We start from the raw sequence: 22,791 nt of genomic DNA on the forward strand, positions 1-22,791 counted from the left end.
TGAAGTAAAAACTAGATCTAAAAAACAAGTTCTTGGATAATTGCTAAGTAAAAAAAACTAGATTCTTAAGAGCTAAGTCTTTGTCTCCCATATGGAGGAGACAAGATCCACTTTTTCGTGCATGGGATGAGGAGCCATGTTTTGGGCCAAAAAATCGAGCCCAAAACCCAATTACTTCAGTTCACAAAGGGGTTTTCAGCTGGATTTGAGTTCAACAGACTTTTTGTCTATTTATACTCCTCTTATTGGGTTAAGGCTTGGACCATTAGAAAGCTCGTTCCGTGCTGGATGGCACGAGAGGGGACATCTGTAAGGGGGATTTCCCATCATTGATTATATGACACGTGTATAAGAAATAAATCAGGACTATAAATGTCCAGAATGAGACGAGAACCATGGAATCAGTTATGTGAATAAGTGATCTCGTGTTTATCATAAGTGTTTAGTAAGTATGTGCCAGATGATAATAGCCCAAAACTGTAGTTTTAACCTTTTAACAATATTGCTTTTTGACCAATTATGTGATTAATAAGTAAGAGTTAGTACTGTTATCGTGTTCTTATGTATTTCAGGCATTGGAGTCGAATATGTGTAGAAATGCGCCCTTTTTGCAAGATAATGGAGCATGGGTTGGTTGATAAGAAGTTCTTTAATAAAATGCCAAGATTCAAGGAGAAAAAGCCTTTATAAAGCCCCGTCAAAGCTGAAAAGTCAAAGTCAACGCGGGCAGAAATAGTGCACAAAAGTTAGCAGAAATTTCGGAAGCCATATCTTTGGACTCAGACTTCAGAATTGGGCCTAGTTTATGTCAAAATGACCGTCTCGGAATGAGCTTTCTAATGGTCCAAGCCTTGACCAAATCAGATGAGTAAAAGTGGATGAAAAGGCTGTTGAAGTCAAATCCAGCTGAAAAGGCCTCTGTGGACTCAAGAAATTGGGTTTTTGGCTCGATTTTCCGGCCCAAAACATGACTCCTCTGCCCATGCACGAAAAAGTGGATCTAGTCTCCTCAATTTGAAGAGACAAGACTTAACTCTTAAGTAGCTAGCTTTTAGAGTTAGCCATTATCAAATAACTTAGTTTAGATCTAGTTTTTACATTCAATTAATTAGTTTTAGAACAAAGTAGATTATTATTTAGAATCAGATTTAGTTTTATAATAAAGTATTAGTTTTTTCATTTCAATTTAGTTTATTGATTCAATTCTTATTTAGATTTAGTTGTCTTAAATTCATAATTAGTTTGTTTTAATTTGATAATTAGTATTCAAAATATTAGTTCTTAATTAGTTTTAAATTCAGTTTAATCCATTTTGAATCTTAGACTATTGTTAAATTAGATTATAAAGTTTAATCATTTATTTAATAATGAGTTGTTATATTTGTTCTTGTTTAAAAACTGATAGTATAATGATTCAAGGCTAAAACCTACATTAGAGGGGTTTGAGGAAGCCTTGATGAAACTTGATTTCGATTAACATAGAATAGTTCATAATGTTTTATTCCATTCTAGAAAGTAATTATTTCACCATGAGAATGGATTTGATTGCTTCATATGCCAGTTGTTAGTTGGTGGAGATTACCATGAACAATTAGGGATTAGAAACACCCAATTGTTATGTGGAAGCATTGCAATTCGGATTATGACAATTCTTCGTTAGTAAATCAAGTCGAGTTAAGGTGGAATCAAATTCCTCTAATTCATTATCATATAGTCAATTTAGTATTTCCGTATTTTGAATTATCGCATATTGATTAGTATAATTTCCATCGTAGCATAATTACATAATCCATCATTACTCGCATCGACTTTGATAGAATTGATAATCTTCGTTAACATAAATTCTAAAGAACTAGGAGTGGAACTAACTTTCTATTCCAACTATATTGCAATAGCATCAAGAGTAGAAAACTTTGATAATTTAGAACAGAAATTAGATTTAGTTTTGCTTGCGTTTGAGTCTCGTCGCTTATTCGTAGGTAAAACTATCATTTTACCTTTTATCAAATGGCGTCGCTGCCATCTTAGTTCCGTTTAGAATTGTTTTCATTAGTATTTTTAGTCTTCCCAAAGTCCAATTAAACCCACCTACCCTTGTTTGATTCTAACTGTGATTGTTTGATTCTAACTGTGATTGTTTGATTCTAACTGTGATTGTTTGGTTTAGAATTTTTTTTTCCAAGAACAAGCCTGAGCGCGCCCCGCACCCATACAAGGTAAAGCTTGAGCGCCTAAAACTCGGTTTCAACCTGAGCGCGACCCGCGCCCTATCATGGAAAATTTCAAGCGCTCCCTGCGCTGAAGCGCTTGGAACTCGAGTTGGACTTGAGCATGACCCGAGCCCTATCTAGGCTATTTCTGAGCGTGACCCGCGCCCTCTTCTTGAACCGCCCGATTTTCACCGATTAGTACAAACTTCCATTACTTCAAGTTATTCAGTGTTTCTAACTTGTTAAATATACTGATTTAGCATATACAAGACGTTATTCATAAGCAAAGCAAGGAGGCATTCAGGTATTTCTTTCTTCCACTCCTCGCATATCCTGCTAGAGGTTTATACTAGCATATCAGGATTGTTTTGACGGTTCTCGTGTTTAGTTAAGATTGGTCTTAGCCTTGCATGAGATTAAGGTCAGGTAGAAGAAAAACGCTTAACGTAATCAAACGTCAACGTCAACAAACACGCCTTTCTAGTATACCACTCACTACACCTCTAGCTAGTATACCACAAACCACACCTGATATAATGGCTGAAGAAAGAAAGTCTCATCTCTTTGACTTTTACAAAACCTTGAATGATAGCCCAAAATCTTGCATCGTTCTTGCAGACCCAGTGGAGGATTTCCGAATCCCCCTAAATATATTTAATTTGTTACCCGTTTTTCATGGGTTAAACCATGAAAAACCTTATCAGCACATGCGTAGGATTGAACAAGTCCTTACCACATTCCATCATCCTACGATCGGTGCTGAACAAATTAAACTGAGGGTGTTTCCTTTCACCCTAGCCGATAAGGCGACGTCTTGGTTAACTGCCCAAGCGCCTAATTCTGTGGACTCATGGGCCAAACTTGTTCAACTATTTATGGAACATTTTTACCCACCACTGAAGACAGATAAAATGCTTTCCAAGATTCATTTTTTTCGACAGAATCCTCATAAATCCTTTTCAGAGGCTTGGAATCGTTTCACCGACCTTCTAATATAGTGTCCACATCATAACCTTGCGAAAGACACGTTAGTTCGTGCCTTTTTCAAGGGACTTTTACACCACCATAAAGAAGTACTTGACATAATGAATGGGGTAGTTTCCTCAGTAAAGGAGCCTCAGAGGCTTATAAATTTCTAGAAGATCAAACAAAGGGTAATAATAACTGGTGGGGGGAGGTAGTGACGATATCTCCCGCTCCGCTAGTTCTTCTTTAACAGTTAAGGCCACCGGTATGTTTGAGATAAAACCCGATCCTGAGCTTAAAACTTTAATCGAATCTCTAACTAAAAAGGTAGAAGCTATTTCTGTTCAATAAAAGCCTATCCCCATCATGAATGTTAACTCTAATCCTTGTAATTTATGTTTGAGTCCTGAGTATCCCAACTCCTATTGTCCTCTCGCATATCAACAACAAACATCACAACAAGATAATGTTTGCTCTATTAATAGCTATCCTATTCCTAACGCCCCTTGGAGACAACATCCCAACTTCAGTTGGAGAAATAATCAACAAGTTACACCTCTAGGGTATAATAATCAAAATGTTAGGCCAGCAAACAATTACAACCAAGCTCCACCACGACAAGGGCAAGGTCAAGGACAATGTCAGGATAATTATAATAATTATAACAATAATAATTATAATGCTAATAGAGGTATCATTCTGGTTAATCATAACTATTACAACCTACCTGTTAATAATCAACGTGAAATAGTTCCTGTCACACACCTATAACAAACACTCCTCCACAACCAGATCATTTTGATGCCTTTATGCAAACCCAACAACAGATTTTACAAGCCATCCAACTTTCCTTACAGCAGTTATGACAAGAGAAAGTACAACTAAAAGGTGTGTTTCCAGGTCAAGCGATACCTAATCCTAAAATAATAAACACAACCTTTGAGGTAAACGGTAATACTAGTAATGAAAATGCAAACGTAGGTGAGCTAAATGCCATCACCACCCTCCGTTCTGGCAGAGTGGTTGATAATGCCGTAGCTATGTATAACAACCCTATTATTTTAAAATAAATAAATAAATAAATATAGCATGTATTTTATTTTGTTTATTAATATTATTTGGACATGGACCTAGTATCTACAATGTGGGCTAGTGGGGTTTGATAATAATAATAATAATAATAATGAGATAAATGAAGAAAGAGAAAAAAAAAGGGATAACTGTAAAGGGTCGTGCATACAGGGAGTGGTTAGAGGAAATATAGGAAAAAGAATATTTAAAAGAAGTGATAGTTTCGATAGACAGGACTCTCAGCTCTCAACATTTCATGAGAGGAAATTGGGAGTGCATGGATATCACTTAGCAAGCCCTGATAACTGATGGAAGTCATATTTGGTCCTGCTAAAGAGTTAGATCTGACGGGTATGGATAATGAATACATCTCCTTGCACCAAGTTCATCACCTTGTACATTATGCGAGCTAAACACTGATGTGTTGGATTGAGTTTCGTATACTATTGGGAACTAGTGGGTGATATTGTGTTAGTAAGCTAGTGCCTGCTAGCGTCCATGTGCGTTCTTGATCATTTGGACATTCCGGTTCAGCGTAAATTACTTGGTTACATTGATCATCATGGTTCTGATTTTTCCAAACTAGCTGCACCCAATGGACCGTAGTAAGTTATTCTCTTGTCACTTTTATTTATTGTTGCCTATAATTGGTCTGAGTTAGCATGTGCATGTTTGTCTTCTCTTTTTGGTGTGATAAATCATCACTGTTGGTCAGATCAGTTTGCCAAGTTGTGACATATATGATGAAACGAGTGGATCTGGGGAATCAGGATGCTGTAAGAACTTCGTACTAGTAATGTCATTTTGAAACAATAATAAAACGGGGACGGACTCTTATCGTCTTATTATACTAACAAAATGTATACTTAAAAACAAGTCATGTTGCCTATAATTTGGCCATAAGGTATGATAAATTGATAACATATGTAACCACCCACCGGCACTAGTGTAAGATTTTCTTGAGACTCCGTCCTTAATATATATATGTATGTTGGAATATTATATATCTAGTCGAGTCTCTGCTGTGTGGACATATTTTAGCCCAAATTTTCTCCTTTTCGAACGGTTACACATAAGTATGGAAATAACTAGAATCATATTGAGACTACCCCTTCTGGCCTACATTTGCAAAAGACTTTTGTAAGAAGCATACGTCAATCTGTTTCGATGGTTATTTATTTGAGTGGAATTTTTGTCATGTGCATTGTCAATTCTTTTGTTGCTCTGTGTGTGAGTGTAATCCTCCAACAATTCCTTGAGTATGTAGAGTTTCTGATTATACTTTTCTTTGTGGAAATGTAAAAAGTATAATATTATTATTATTATTCTGTTTAGATGGTGACCTTTCCTTACTCGGATTTGTATGAAATTTAATCCGTAGTTTCCTAACACATTGTAGTCTTTCATATTAGATTTTTAGATTTATCCAATGGTTTGATATCTGTCGAGGCTTCCATTAGTGGGACTGGTTGTAGTAGAAACTACACCAGAAAACTGATGGGTGCAGTCTTTTGTTTCTGCATAGATGGAGGTCAACCTATTATCGGATTGACATCAAATTTAAATCCGTAGATTCTTGATATCCAGTTAAATGACATATACAAATTTTAGGCAGATCCAATGGTGTGTTGTCTGTCAAGGCACGGATTAACAAGGTTGTTTGAATTAGCTAAAGTTTAAAATGGATATAGTTGGGTGGTTACATGATGGCATTAGATGGTCAGTGGTTATTATACTTTCGATATATTCTTACTATTGTGGAAATATTAGTGTGGAATGAAAATATATCTATATGTTTTCTTTTATCGTGATTATTAAAATAATAAGAAAAGTTAAGAACTACGAAGGCTTGATTCCAATCCTGAAAGATTTGGATACGTAGGCAGCTTTGAACAAAAGTGCAGCCACTATATCTATAATATATATATTAGTTTGTGTGATAACTATATGATTGTGTTAGAAATTACTGTTGTTTTGAGACTACATAAATATATATGTGTGAAATAGAAATTGTATATGAATATAGACTTTAGTATATGTGGATCTATTTTGGACATTAGTGTGTGTGAAGTTGAATTTAGGCTAATGAAATATTTGTTTACGATATTGTGTATATGAGTGTGGTTATGTAAATTGTATTTGTTTGATTATAAGTCTGTTTACATTCAATGATATTTAAGTGTTTGATTTGCCTTGACGCGCGAAAATGACTCTCTGCATATGTGGTCTGTTTTGACATGAGTAATGCTAGTATAATTATAAGTGATAATAATGTTTTAATGTGTCGCCCACATCTTTAGAACTCTCCACCTCGAGGATTTGGTAATGAGATATTATGACTTGTGATGTCATGTGATAGATGGGTATTCATTGAATGTGCCATGAATGACCCAATAGTTTGACCGCCTAGAGAGGAACTAAGGTATTAAGCCTTGGGTTGGTTGGTATTTTCTTGAATGTACGGGAATGTAGGTTTGGGTATTCCTTGAATGTGGTGGGAATGACTCGGGGGCATTTATTGAATGTGCCATGAATGGCCCGTTAGTGTTATGATGGGTATTCCTTGAATGTGGCGGGAATGACCCAATATATTCATTGAATGTGCCATGAATGACCTCGATATTTTGTTATGCCCAAAAGAGGCTTTGTGATTATGTGTATGGAAAGCCCGAGAGATGGCTGTGACTCACAAGTTACGAAGTTTACAAGATGAAAGTATGTTTCCCCGAAGGCGATATCCCGCTTGGGGCCGTATGTCTTGTAGTGGTACTCGGTGTGAGTGAGGCGCACGGATATGTGTGATTTGGCAAATGTGTGTAGTGCAAATCGTGGAGTAGGAACTAAAGGTTGGGCTGTGTCTTTGAATAAATGAGTCAACAAAATAATTAATCATAAAAGTGAAAATATTGATTTTACGTGTGATGGAGTTATTGCATATGATGTATATGAATTCTTATGAGAAATATATACGTGGTTTGTATGAGTTGAGACTTACAAAGGATGAATGTACTCCTTGGTTGTGACTTTTCCTCGTTCTCATCAGTAGACGAGTGGTTTTTAAGTAAAAATATATGAATTGTGTGATATTATGGATGTGAAGTGTGACTGTGAAAAATATTAGTAAATTATTGTGATATCTATGTGACTGCGAAATGATTATAACTTGATATGTCATTACGAAAATATTAATGACTTTTGATAGTCTGAGATCTATGGTTATGCACGCAGAAAACTTTATGACGTAATGATGTCATATAAATGATTACTCTTGATATAGGTATTATGATAAGTGGTATTCCTCAAGTATGTGGGATGAACCAGGTTATATCAATTAGACTTAAATGTCTTAAATGAGGTCTGGTTATGAATAGAAATTTGACTGGCTGAGATAAATCATTTATTGTGATGCCTAACTCTGTTTTGCAGGAGGGTAGGATCTATTAATCTTTTCTGCAGGGACGTAAATATCCTACCCTAAGACGACGTGTTGGCTTAAAGGTAAGGTGTATCAAATTTATATTTAATTAAGTTATCAGATGTGCGTTTAATAAGTGGAATGTAAGTGATATTTATGTTGTGAGTTATTATGGAAAGTGGGAATGATGAGTACCGTTATATGAGATTCTTGGAATTTTATATTGGGGGTGAAATCTTACTTGGGAAGAAACTACATGCCATTTTGAGAAAATGGAACTAACTTGTCTTCCAAGTTAAAATGATTAAAATTTTTATTTGTGTTTAGTAATAGGTTATTAGGGTTTAGTTTCATCATGGGTTTCCAAAATATGGAATAGGGTGTGAAAATTCACTATTTTATATTGTTGGAAATTTGGGGTGTGACACTATGCCTATAGTTACCCCACCAGTAGTCCCTACACCAGATATTGAACTAGATACCAAAATAGAAACTGAAGATCCTACCCCTATAGAGATACCAGTTAAACCACAACCTAAGAAACAGAAAGCCAAGGTTAGACATCCTGTTGATCCATACGCTAAATATAGAGAGAAACCACCGTTTCCCCAGAGATTAGCTATGTTGAACAAGAATACAAATTTTGATGAGATTAGGGAGGTTTTTAAAAATATAATGATAAACCTACCTTTTCTCGAAGCGATTAAAAAGTTACCTCACCATGCTAAGTTTCTCAAAAATCTAACTGAATAGTTTCCAACTTTAACATAACATAATGGAATCGTTAAGTACAAGGATCATGGTCGTCCTACTGTACAATGCACCTTAGGAAATTCCCACACGACGACCGCTTTATTAGACATGGGGGCGAGTGTTAACTTACTCCTGTATTATCTATACAAACAAATAGGTCTACAAGAGATGCAACCTACTAAAATAACGTTGCAATTAGTGGATCAGTCTATTAAGTATCCTAAGGGGGTGGTTGAAAACGTGCTTGTTAAGGTTCAAAATTTCTACTATCCTGCTGATTTTGTTATCCTCGATACATAAGTTACTAACGACTATGTTCTGATCATCTTAGGGCGTCCCTTCTTGGCGACTGCCAACACGCTTATAAATTGCTGCGGTGGTTCAATGTCCTTGTGTTTTGGCTATTTTTTTTGTTGAGGTAAATGTTTTAAAAATAATGAAACAGTTACCAGATTCGTCTGTAGATGGGGAGGTTAGTATGATCGAGAGCTTAGCTCAAGACTATTTTAATAACACATTTCCAGAAAATCAGATGCATAAATTCCTTCCATTTGGAAGTTCAGATTTTGTCGATGACTCCTACTTAAAGGAAGTCAACACCATCTTCGAGTCAACACCTACCATAGACCCTTCTGTTGCTCCATCTATGGAGTTTGAAAACATGCTACATAAACAAGTCTTTATTACTCAAGATAAGGACCCTCCATAAGCATTTATCGACATTCCTTCCACCCCGGTGCTTAAACCTCTTCCTTCTGAGTTAAAATATATTCAACTTGATCCGGATGGTAGTCATCCGGTAATTATATCTTCTCTATTATCTGAGGAGGAAGAGGTACGTTTGATTAGGGAACATCGTTCGGCAATTGGTTGGTCCCTAAATGATATTATGGGAATTGACCCTAATGTTTGTACTCATCGTATCCATTTGGAGGATAACACAAAGACTTCTCGCGAACCTCAGCGTCGCTTGAACCCTACCATGAAAGAGGTGGTCAGGAAAGAAGTCTTAAAGTTACTCGATGTGGGTATCATATACCCAATCTCTAATAGCGAATGGGTAAGTCCCATTCATGTAGTTCCTAAGAAATCAAGAATTACCATGGTACGTAATTCCAAGGGTGAATATGTTTCGACGCATGGTCCTATGAAATGGAGGATCTGTATTGATTACAGATGTTTAAATGCCATGACACAAAAGGATCATTTTCCTTTATCCTTTATAGATCAGATGCTCGAACGTCTAGCTGGTCATGTTTTTTATTTTTTTTTAGATGGCTACTCTGGCTATTTTTAAATTATTATTGATATTGATAACCAAGAAAAGACTAACTTCACCTGTCCTTTTGGAATGTATGCCTATAAACGAATGCCTTTTGGCCTTTGTAATGCTCCTGGTACCTTCCAACAGTGTATGCTTCATATATTTAGTCACATGGTAGAGCGCTTCATGGAAATTTTCATGGATGATTTTTCTATCTATGGAGACTCTTTCACTGACTGCCTGTCTAATGTTTTAACATGGTGTGAAGAGAAGAGTCTGGTTTTAAATTGGAAAAAATGTCATTTCAGGGTAAAAAAAAGGAATTGTCCTAGGTCACATTGTATCTAGTGATGGCATCAAAGTAGATAAGGCCAAACTAGATAAGATAACATCTCTACCCATACCACAGACTATTCGTGATATTAGAGCATTTCTAGGCCATGCAGGTTTTAATAGGCGTTTTATCAAAGATTTTTCAAAAATAGTTAGGCCTTTGACTAATTTACTTTTAGAGGATGCCATCTTTGATTTTAATTTTAACTGTAAATAGGCTTTTGAAACTTTAAAAGCCGCCTTAACATCTTCACCCATTATACAGCCTCCCGATTGGTCTAAACCTTTCGAACTCATGTGTGATGCTAGTGATTATGCCGTTGGTGATGTCTTGGGACAGAAACTAGATAATAAGTCCACTGTTATTTATTATGCTAGTAAAACTCTAAACGATTCTCAAAGAAATTATACAACTACGGAAAAAGAATTCTTAGCTGTCGTTTATGCTTTAGATAAGTTTCGTCCTTATTTGGTTGGTTCTAAGACTCTAGTTTACACGGACCACACAGCCTTTAGGTACCTTCTCGCAAAGAAGGATGCTAAGCAGAGATTAATCCGATGGATTCTTCTCCTACAAGAGTTCACATTAGATATAAAGGACAAAAAAGAGGTCAAAAATGTAGTTGTCGACCACTTATCTAGACTAACAAATGACGATGATAGTGATTCTAAGTCCATACCGGACTCTTTTCCTGATGAGCATCTGTATGCTATTTTTTCTGCACCATGGTATGCGTACATTGTGAATTATTTAGCGTCTGATATTCTTCCTGATTATTGGTCAAGAAATGAACGTAAGAAGTTCTTGGCCAGAGTTAAGCTATACTACTGGTATAAGTCCCACCTTTTTAAGTATTGTGCGGATCAGATTATTCGTCGTTGTATTCCCTAGTGGGAATATAATGAGGTTCTCTCATTCTTCCATAACAAAGAGTGGTGGCCATTTTAGTGGTATGAAAACAGCTACTAAAATTCTTCAGTGTGGGTTTTATTGGCCTACTCTTTTTAAAGATGCCCAAGTGCATTGTAAGACGTGTGTTTGTTGCCAACAACTTGGCTGAATCACGAAGCGTAATATGATGCCATTAAATCCAATCATGGTGGTAGAAATTTTTGACGTATGGGGCATTGATTTCATGGGTCCTTTTCCTATTTCCCACGGTTTTATATATATTCTAGTTACCGTAGACTACGTGTCTAAATAGATAGAAGCTATGGCTTGTCGTAGCAATGACCATAAGACGGTTGTATTTTTTGTTAAGGAATACATTTTCTGTCGATTTGGCATTACTAAAGCCATCATTAGTGATGGTGGAACACATTTTTGTAACAGAATTGTTGCGTCTCTAGTAAAAAAGTATGGAGTTACACATAAGGTAGCAACTTCTTCTCATCCACAAACTAGCGGACAAGTAGAAGTTTATAATATGGAAATCAAAAAAATCTTAGAAACAACTGTAAATCCTGATAGGAAAGATTGGTCTAAGCATCTAACTGATGCCTTATGGGCATATATGACTGCTTTCAAAACTCCTATAGGTATGTCTCCCTTTAGACTTGTATTTGGGAAACCTTGTCATTTGCCCATTGAATTGGAGCACCGTGCTATGTGGGCTATAAAAAGCCTTAACTTCAATTTTGATGAGGCGGGTGTCAAACACAATTTGCAATTCAATGAGCTTGAAGAAATCTGTAGCGATTCTTATGATCTCGCGAAGGATTATAAATCTAACATAAAACGTGTTCATGATAAAAAAAATCTTGCGCAAAGAGTTTGTGGTAGGTCAAAAGATCTTGCTTTGCAATTCCCATCTACATATTTTTCCTGGGAAATTAAAAACCCGTTGGTCCGGTCCTTTTCTGGTTACTGAAGTCACCCCTTATGGGGCAATCACCTTGGTAAATCCCAAAGACAATAGTACCTTTCAAGTCAATGGCAAACGGTTAAATTATTTTCATGAGTTAATGTCCCCTGCTGTGGACATTCAGGTAACATTGGTTACCTTTCAAGTCCTTTCTTTTCCATATATTGGTTAGTGTACCATTCAGGTAACCAGGCCTTCCCTATGGAGTGTGTGCCTATAAGTACCAGATCCTAAGACCACTTTTAACATAATTCACGTTTTCCACTCTTGCATGTTTTCTCGGTTTTTGAGTCATGTTCCTCTATGGTGTGAATTATGTTTTTATTTCTTTTTCTTTTTATTATATTAAATCTTATTCATAAAAAGTAAAAAATATCAAAACCATAAAAATAGTAATTTAGGAAGTCTCGGGAATCTGACTTTAAAAGACCCACTTTTAAAACAAATTTTCTAAACTCTGTTCTATCAAATTTGTTTGGGGGTGGGGTGTTGGTCTTTCCGTCCTTGATTGTTTCACTTTCCATTTTTTTTCTTGCATATGCCATTTAATCATATTTTGATTCGGGTTGACATTATCTATAAATTTAGATTTCATTTGTTTGCATAACTTACGTCATTCACGCACTTCGAGACATTTTCTATCATTTTATACATCACCCACTATTAGAATAGAGTGTTTTATGGATCATTGGATTGGAAATTCTCTCCTGATCGTTTTCATATCTCATTCGCAAAAATCGGACCGGTAACAAATCAGAAATTTTAGTTTGAAGTTTGCGTGCATAAAATCAGAAATGTCAAAAATCGAATTGGGCTTGGGCCTAAAAAATTTCGCACGCATGTGCGTCTCCTTCCTCAAACCAAAATCAGTTCACGATTTCTATTCTCAATTCCGCCAGTAGCGCCCACAAAACCCTAACCCAAAAAAAAAAAAACTAAATCCCACCACGCCAAATAGGATTCCCCCACTCCAAATCTTCTCCACATCATCTCCACCACCATTACCAACAGTTTAAACCACAAAAAAAAAAAAAAAAAAAAAAAAAAAATCCAAAAAAATTTGAACCACCACCGTGACCACCACGCCCACTCCCAATTTTTGAGTGGGTTTGATTCAAACTTGTTCCCTACATTGTCTCAAGCCCACAAATCGACTACAACCTTTAATGGCACAAAGACGAAGAATTTTGTCGGAACAAGCTTTTACTGCCGCCTGCTTTGCACTGTTTTTAGTGACGAGATGATTAGGATGGATTGGAATAGGTTGTGGTATTCGACAGATGATTTCTACCACTCCGATTTGGTCGAAAAATTCTATAAGAAGAGGGTGTTGGAGGGTTAGAAAATTTTTGTGAAGGTGGCTGGGAAGAGGAGAGAAGTTTCTAGAGAGTTGTTGGTTGATATTTTAGGCATTACGCCTGAACTCCATCTCGAAGCCACATTGCAGGAATCTCAAATTGGTGGGATTGGGCCTTTGATGAAAGAGACGGTTTTGGAGGGAAACTATAATGCGAGTTCGCATTGTGTTCGTCAGTCGTCTCTGCGAACCAACCAGCTGGCTGTAGTTTAGTGGATTGGTAGGAATGTCATTGGAAAAGAGAAAGTCAGTGATATTAGTCTGAATTGTCTTCACGTTCTATAGATACTCTAAGAGAGGAAGTATGAATTCTGTATCCTCGAGTTTTTAATAAATATGATTAGAGGAGTTGGAAAGAGTATTGCGCCTTTCCCTGTGTTGATAACAAAGATCATGATGAGTTTGAGAGCTACTCCGAAATCTGATCGGATTATGCTGAACTCGCATTCAAATGCAAGTATTTACACGCAATGTATCCAGAAGACTTGGAGGTTGTCGGCTGATAGGGTTGTTAGTTCGGATGATGAGGAGGAGGACACAGGATGTTTTGATACTGATGCCTTAGAGAAGTGTACTTCTGATGTAGAACGCATGTCAGTGCTTCATCGTGGCATGCATTCTCTTAATACTATTTGTGAAGATCTTCGGACTCGGCAGACTACCATACATTAGAATTATGAGACTCGTGACCAGCGCGAGGATGAGTGTTGGGAAGAGATGAAAGCATTTATGGAGGTACATCGCAAGTTCCAAGTAGAAATGCTAGAATGCTTGCCACCCCAAGGGGGTTCTTCTTCTGAGGAGGCATCTGTGAGGCATGAGCGTCGTCGAAGAAGGACGACTGACCCTGGCCCTTCTTCATCTTAGGGGTCATCTTCATCTCGCGGCTAGCTGTTTAGGAAAATTTGTTGTTTTGATGTTATTTTTTATTATTTTTATTAGTTTGGATGTTAAGTTGTTGAATTCAGTAGCTAAATTTGAATTTGGTAGTTAAGTGTTATTTGAATTTCGATTTTAATTTAATTTGGTTCTTTTCAATGCATGTGATGATTTTTGCATTAATCCCACCTTCCCGAATTGTTTGGGGGTGGTCTTATTTCTTTTAGCATTGTTGTTATATGATCCACCATTTTAGAAGTAATATTTCGATGATTGTTAGGAATGTTGTCGATATTGGCATGGCTATGATTAGATATTGTGGTAGGATGAAATTTCAATGAGTTAGGAAGTTGCTATTCTAAATTCAATCTAAAAAATATTAGGCTTGTTCTGAAATAAGGAATACGGGTTGTTTCCATTTTCGGTTTTGGAAATATTTTGTTTCCGCAATTGCTTAAAATTTTTTTTTTGGCAACTTGTCGATTCATTTTACAAACTAAAACCCTATATATACTTCCTTCATTCTACACTCAAAACCTACACATCTCACTTTCATCTCTCACCTTAAACCTCCAAATTTTTCCTCTTGATTTTCACTGCACCCTGCTCTTCACACATGTAGTGCGACCCGCGCCCAAGCAAGACCAATTCTTGAGCCTAAGCTGAAGAAGTGCTGTAACTTCGATTTCCATCCGAGTACGACTGCCTTTTCTTAAGGCTATTTCGAGCGCGCCCGCCTACGACCTTCCAAAACCCTAAAATTTATATGATTTTTTGAGAATTTTCCAGGGTCATTTGCAGCTCATTTAGAGTGTGTTTATTGTGATGACATCTCCTACAATCATATCGGAGCAGTCTTTTGAAGATTTTTTCCAAAGCGGCACCTATGGCGTTTGGTTTCGCGAGGTGATCATACACGTAGGTTGGGAACCACTAATGGTAAAACCTGATGAACATTATTCTCTGGCACTTACATCTTATTTTTATGATAATTGTAAGTTCTTTGATAAATCGGATAGAGAACAAGTGTTCTCCATCACCATTGAGGATGAACCAATGGAAATTGCCAGGTTCTTGCTAGCCTTTGTTCTTGGACTTGCTATGCCTGCTGAAATACAAGACTCACAAGCCTATTTGGTCGATAATATGTACCTTTATAACTATGAGAATTTGCATGAGCATTATGGGGCAGGAATCTTTAGGATAAAGGACCAAGGGGAATATAACGTCGCCCTTGGAAACATGTCCATGAACGCGGGCACTGTTATGTTTTGGATCATGCTAAACATTAGAGGGGAATGACGTTATTCTTCTGCGAATGAAGAAACTTGTGATATTTTCCTTTCTTTAGTTGGGGGACGTATACTTTATGATATTCCCCAGACCCTAATGTCTAGTTTAGCACGAGCCCATAACATGAGGCATAAGTACCTTCTTATGCCTGTTTTAGTTTGCCGTATTATGTTATGTTTCTTCCCTATTTTTTGTGCCTGCTCTACGGATTGGGTTGGGGTCGACATTGTGAGACCCACCAATTGTATTATTCGATCTTTTCATGTAATGACTTGGCAAGGGTGGAGGATACAACTTCATCAGGTTGCACCTTACACTCCATCCGACCAAGTGGCGCTTAACAGGTTAGCGATTGCAGATGATATATGGCGTGAAGCCTGGCAAATCATCATGGCATGATAGGATGCGAAGGAACCTCATTTCTTTATAGAAGAGGAGGATGACGCTTAAACGATGGAGATAAGGTAAGCTTTTATTTCAATTTGTGTCTGCTTACGTCCCAAACACTTTACTTCTTGTAACCCCATGGGTGGAACTCATATAGAGTTGCGTCTGTTTTTCTTTTTCTATATTAGTATGTTTTAACCTTGTTTTGCAGATGTTCCAAAATTTCATGCATTTCCATGGTATTTTTCTACCCTTTTTATTTCAATACTTTGAGCACAAAGCATGCTTCTTGTTTGGGGGTGGCATAGAAACACGCGTAATTTAAGGCATTTGTTAGGATTTAGATATGTAGAGTATGCACTTGTTTTCTATTAAAAATTTTCAAAAATTCAAAAATTCAAATAAAAAGTTTATGATATACACTTAAGAATATTGGTATTATTTTCTTTTTCTCTGCTCTTAATAATCTAGAAGTTTCATGTTAGCTTTTGCATTAGATTAGTTTTTAGAAACTTAGGTTAATATGTAGGTAATAATCTTTGCATCTTTCTATAAACATATTGCATGAGTATCTAGGTTGTATTGGCAGTAAGTTTCTGAAATCTAGGCTAGAGTACTTATTCTACAAATCCTGTGAGAATATAGCCTAAAACCTTATATGAGTGAAACATTTGAGAAATGACACAAGGGAGAAGTAAAATCCGGATAGAGAAATCACACCTCCACTTGCTGGATCACTATACCATATCCTAAGTGAGAATTTAGGCCCTCTTTGGATCGATATAGCCAAAAATTCAAACCTATGAATTAATTTCCGCTAGTCGCCCCTCTGAGCCTTTCTTTAGCCTTTCATAAACCGCAAATCCTTTACCCTTTTACAAAAACAAAACAAAATAAAAAATCAACCTACCCATTTTAGAACGAGTCTGAGAATAGAGATAAAGAATAGAAAAGGGAAAGACCTTTGAAATCAAGAATTTGTTAGTCACTTCAAATAAGAAAAATCAAAAATATAAATAAATAAGTTATGCTATACACTTAGGAATATTGGTATTGTTTTCTTTCTTTATGCTCTTAATAATCTAGAAGTCTCACGTAGCTTTTGTATTAGAATAATTTTTAGAAACTTAGGTTAATATGTAGGTAATAATCTTTGCATCTATCTATAAATATATTACATGAGTATCTATGATTGTTAGCAGTGAGTTTCTGAAATCTAGGCTAGAGTACTTATTCTACAAATCCTGTGAGAATATAGCCTAAAGCCTTATATGAGCGAAACATTTGAGAAATTACATAAGGGAGAAGTAAAATCCAGATAGAGATATCACACGTCCACTTGCTTGATCACTAAACCATATCCGAAGCGAGAATTTAGGCCCTCTTTGGATCGATATAGCCAGAAATTCATACCTATGAATTATATTCCGCTAGTCGCCCCTCTGAGCCCTTCTTTAGGCTTCCATAAACCACAATTCCTTTACCCTGTTACAAAAACAAAACAAAATAAAAAATTCAACCTACCCAATCTAGAATAAGTCTGAGAATAGAATGAGGAAGAAAGAAGAAGAGAAAAACATGTGTAAACAAAAGTTAGTTAATTGCTTCAGAAAATAAAGAAAAGAAGTTTCCATCTAAAGAAAAGAAAAATAAAAATAGAAATAAAATAAAAACTCCAAAAAAAATAGAATAAAGGGGTCAAAAGCCAAAGAAAAATATATATATATATAATAGGAAGACAAAGTGTAGAAGCAAAAGTAAATAGCAAGGTTTTCTCTAGTTACATAATAGGAAGACTCTATTATCTCAGACTTGTCCTTTTTGAATATCCATTTCCTTCCTTCTTAAACCATCTCCTAATCCCCGCAACACCTAATAAAGACCTCTAGCTCAATTAGGAATAGGCTAGTGTGATAGTAAGTGGTAGATGTGTTTGATCGACTCCGGCTTCCTTGTTGTCATTGAGATTGTAAGGTAAAGTGTGCCCACCGCATTAATCGGGAGTAAATAAACTTGAGTGGAAAAATCGAGTGTTGTATCTTGACTATTATTGTGAGAACCTACTTAAGGACGTTATTCCGAGTTTCAGAAACGAACCTGCTAGACATTTCATAGTATTACTCATTGTATATATGTTTATTGTAGATGATTGATTATTATGCACATATTAGCTTAGGTTTCGACTTGATTACTATATATGCATTGCTAGTGAGAGGTATAGTTAATTTAGAGCATGAATAAGGAAATAATAGTTTTATTTCTTAGTCGTTGTAGTATAGAAGAAGTTTGTGAGTACCTTCACTGGAAAACTCTCACGAGGCTATAACTCGTCCACTAGGGAATTCCTAATGGTTTAAAGCCTTGTTGCATATGGTCAATGCAATCGCACTCAGCGAAACGAGAGTAGATAGAACTCCATTTTTTGTCACTTATTCTAATTTCTCATCGTTGCTTGAGGACAAGCAAAATGCTGTTTGGGGGTGGTTTGATAAGAGCCCAAAACTGTAGTTTTAACCCTGTATCAGTCATACTTTTAGACAAATTATGTGAGTAATAATTAAGAGTTAATACTGATTACGTGTTTCTATGCATTTCAGGCTTCAAAGTCCATTATGTGCAGAAATGTGCCACTTTAGCGAGATAAAGGAGCAAAGGTCGGTTGCTAAGGAATCCTGTGATTAAAGGTCAAGATTCAAGACGACAAAGCCTTTCTAAAGCCTGGTCAAAAGCTGAAAAGTCAACGCGGGCAGGAACAGCACGCAAAGTCATCAGAACTTCTGAAGGCCGTATCTTTGGACTCAGACCTCGGACTTGGGCCTACCTTATATCAAAACGACCGGCTCGGAAAGAGCTTTCTAATGGTCTAAGCCTTGATCCAATCAGACGAGCAAAAGTGGACAAAACGTCTATTGAAGCCAACTGCAGCTGAAGAGGCCTTTTTGGACTGAAAGAATTGGGTCCAAAACATGGCTCCAAGCCCATGCACTATTTTTGGATCAGAAAGTATAAAAACAAGAGCTTGACTCTTTGTTAATGGTTGCTAGTTAGACCTAAAACAATAGATAATTCTAGATCTAGTTTTTATTTAATTAAATTAAGTTTAGTTTATATTCAATTCTTGTTTTAGATTAAACTCTTAGAATCATTGTTCTTAATTAGTTTGATGAATAAAATAGCTATTTGTCAATTTCGATTCTTGTCATTTACAATTGTTAGATCTAATTTCATTTATTACTTGTTATTCAATTCTTAGTTATTAATTAGAATTTAATTATTGTTTAATTTAGATTAGTAAAATTAAATTTTTTATATTATGTTTAGTTATAATTTAGTCGGAAATGATTGCGTCATGATTCTCGGCTAAACCTCCATTAGAGGGGGTTGAGAAGCCTTGATGAAAGCTTGATTCCGATTATCGTAGAGTCGTCGTAATTTCCCTTCCACTCTAGAAAGGATTAGTTCACCATGAGAATGGGTGTAATTGTTCACATGCTAGTTATGAATTGGTAGAAATGCCATGTGTAATTAGGGATTAGGAGTAACCAGTTATTCTACTGCAAGCGGTTCATTCGATTCATTAATTTATTAAAATCGTTAGTAGGATTAAGTCGAAGTTAAGGTGGAATCAATCTCCCTCTAAATTCTTATCATAGAATCGACGAGCATTCCATATAGTTGTTCTAATAGTCGACTAGTTGCATCTCGGGTAGTTGCATCGTAGAAGTCTAGTTGCCATTTCAGTAAATCTCTCATTAGACTTTAGAGTTAAGTTTACTTATACGTAGAGAACACAAAGATCTTGGAAGGACTAGGAGTGGAACGAACTTCCTACTCCACTATATCTGTTCAATAGATAGAGAGTAGAATCTTTGATAAAATATAGACTCGCACATAGTTTTAGTTTACTTACGTTTTGAGTTTTATCGTTCATTTCGTAGGTAAACTACCATTTTTATCGTTTATCAGCTACCAAAGGTCCTATCTATGCCTTCTGCATCCATAAACTTTGGTTTCCACCAACTGCCAAAGCCGCCGAGTAAGCACTCCCAACTGAGAAAGTGGATTACTTCGCTGAAGATGCCACTCGACAGTTTACTCAGCCCATGGATGGAATTCACTTCCTCCATGGAGGCTAGAGGATTCTGCATTCGTACCTCCACCAGCTCAAGCAAACACAGGGAAACATCATAGTGGAATAGCCGAACATCAGAGCGGAACATCAGACCCTCAGAGAGGAGCAGCGGTCCTTCCAGCAGGAGCAACGACTATTTTTAGCACAGTGTCACTAGAACACTGTAGAACATTAGAGACGCGCTCTCGCGTAGCGATAGGCATGCTAGGACCCGATATCATCAAGGAAAAGGATCTTCCCAACGTTGAGATGAGTTACACATGGATTCTTCCTAGGCAGCTCCCTAGTGTCTTTATAAATAGTTTATAATCTTTAGTTGTTGTTTTATTTTTCTTTTTTTTGACGTTTAATTATATGTTTTATATGCTTGTTTTATTTTTCTTGTGGAATTTGGTATATGAGTAGAAGGTAATACAGATACATCATGCCAAAATTTTACATTCTTCTTATATGCATTTCATATATGTTTTCAAAAATAGAAAAAACCCAAAAAGATTTTATAGTACAATAATTATCCCAAGTATAATAAACCATGTATTTCTCGTTCTATATCAAACAACCCACACCCCAAACTTATTTAGGGGTGGCGTATTTTCATCATGAATAACAAAATACAGGTGTATCGCCATTTTTGCTCATGTTTTTTTGGTAATCTCTTTCCTTATCTCTTCATACTTTGAGGACAAATCATAGTTCTATTTGGGGGTGGTATAGTAACATTTTGCAAAAACTAAGCAATTTTCTATATAGTAGATATAATAGTATATTTCTTTCTTTCAAAACAATTTTCGAAAAAGACCAAAAATATTTTTCTGTTTATTATTAAAAAGTCTTGTTTCTTTTTCTATGATGAATAAAAAATTTAGAAGTCTCATTATAGCAATAGAGTAAGGATTCGTTCTTCGTACTTAGACTAATATATGTATAATAGTTTCTGCATCTTTTCATGAATAGCATGCATCAGCATTTGTTTGTATATAGCAATGAGTTTCAAAGACTAAGGTTAGAACAATTAAGTTCCATATCCTGTGAGAATCTAGCCAAAAGCCTAATCTTAATGATTATTGAGTGATGACAGAAAGGATGTCAGGATAAAAAGACCACACATCCATTTGCTTGATCACCACGCCATACCGTAAGATAGAATTTATGCACTTTTTGGATCGATATAGCTAAATAAACGATAAAAACTCAAAAAGATAGTTTTTCCTCTAGTTACCCCTCTTGAGCCTTCACCATTTTCGAAAAGCCTTTTTATTCTTCACCAAAAATTCCTAACCCGTTACAACACACAATAAAAAAGCTTACCCAGCTGACAAGTTGAGAACTGGATGGATATCAGAAAAATATAAGAGAAGACCTTGTAGAAAAACAGATCAATTAATTGCTTCGAAAATGAAAGATAAGAAAAGAAAGACCCATCAAAAACCAAAACTCCAAAAAAACAAAGGAGTAAAAAATTGAATCTCCCAAAAGTTTAAAATCAAAAGGAGACAATCTCAAAAACAAAAACAAAAAGAAACAAAAGCAAAGTTGGAACTCCTAAAATTCAAAATCATATGGAATCACAAAGCCAAAAGATTAAAATAATGTATCACAATTCGGAAGCAAATAACAAAATGAGGTTCTTCTCCGGTTACAAGTATCTTGAAGACCTAGTTTCTCAACTTATCAAATTTTGTTTTTCCTTCCTTTTTCTTCCTAAACCATAACCCTAGCCCCATAACTCTTAATAAAATAGCTCTAGCTCAATTAGGAATAGGATGGTATGATAGTAAGTGGCAATCATGATCAATCGACCCCGATTTCTTTGGACATCATTTGAGTATGCGAGGAATATAAGTGCCCACTGCACTTGAGAGAACGAACCTTGAGTGAATCTATTAGAGAGTTGTGATTGCAACACACCCCTGTGGGAACCCACCTTAAGGACTCTCTCCGAAAGTCTCAAAAAGGACTTTGCTTTTGCATTTCATTGCTCATATTTTGCACATTTATCTTTAGATAATTAAATTACTATAGATATGCTATTTAAAGTTCAAAGAAGCTTGTCCTTATTCCCCGCTAATGAGATGTATGGACTTCTGAGAATAAATAAGGAAACAAAACCCTTTGTACTAAATAGAAGAAGTTTGTCAGTACCTTCACTAGAAAAGTCTCATGAGGCTTAAAGCTCGTCCACTAGGGAATTCCTAGTGGTTTAAGGCCTTGTTGCACGCATATGGTCAATGCAATCACACTCTATAAAACGAGATTAGTATAACTTATAATAAATCACTCATTTGTGATCTTAGTTTTTTCTCTCATCCTTGCTTGATAACAAGTAAGATGCTATTTGGGAGTGGTAATCAGCTCTCAAATGTGCATTTTATTACCCTTATATTACTGTATTACAACCCTTCTTACGTTTAATGAAAAAACAACTCATAGCTTTTATTGTCCTTTTTAGGTTACAGAGAAATTCAGACCACTTATCATAAATATGCATCTTAGCACCAAAAGGAGCCTTAATCACACTTATTATGAATGCCAGAAGCTGCTATATGAAAGTGCTGAAAAAGTCAAAGTCAAAGGTCAAAGTCAAATCTCAAAGCCCTCAACTCAGAAGACCAAAGATGGAGGTCTTTATCACTAATTATGGCATTCTCTAAAACCTATCTTGATAAAAAAGAAATCAAAAAGGAAAAGCAAAAGCAAAAACATAAAGTAAAGTGTGAGGTGTCTCAATTGTAATGGAGAAGGGAAAATCAATAAAAGGCATAAAGTATGGGTATATAAACTAAAAGTTAGGTAGAGAGAATGCACCTAGACTTAATATAGTGTCATGTAAGATTTAATTTCTAGTATTTTCCATTTTCAAGTTATT

This window comes from Coptis chinensis, chromosome 4, assembly GCF_015680905.1.
Source record: "Coptis chinensis isolate HL-2020 chromosome 4, ASM1568090v1, whole genome shotgun sequence".
Lineage (NCBI taxonomy): Eukaryota > Viridiplantae > Streptophyta > Magnoliopsida > Ranunculales > Ranunculaceae > Coptis > Coptis chinensis.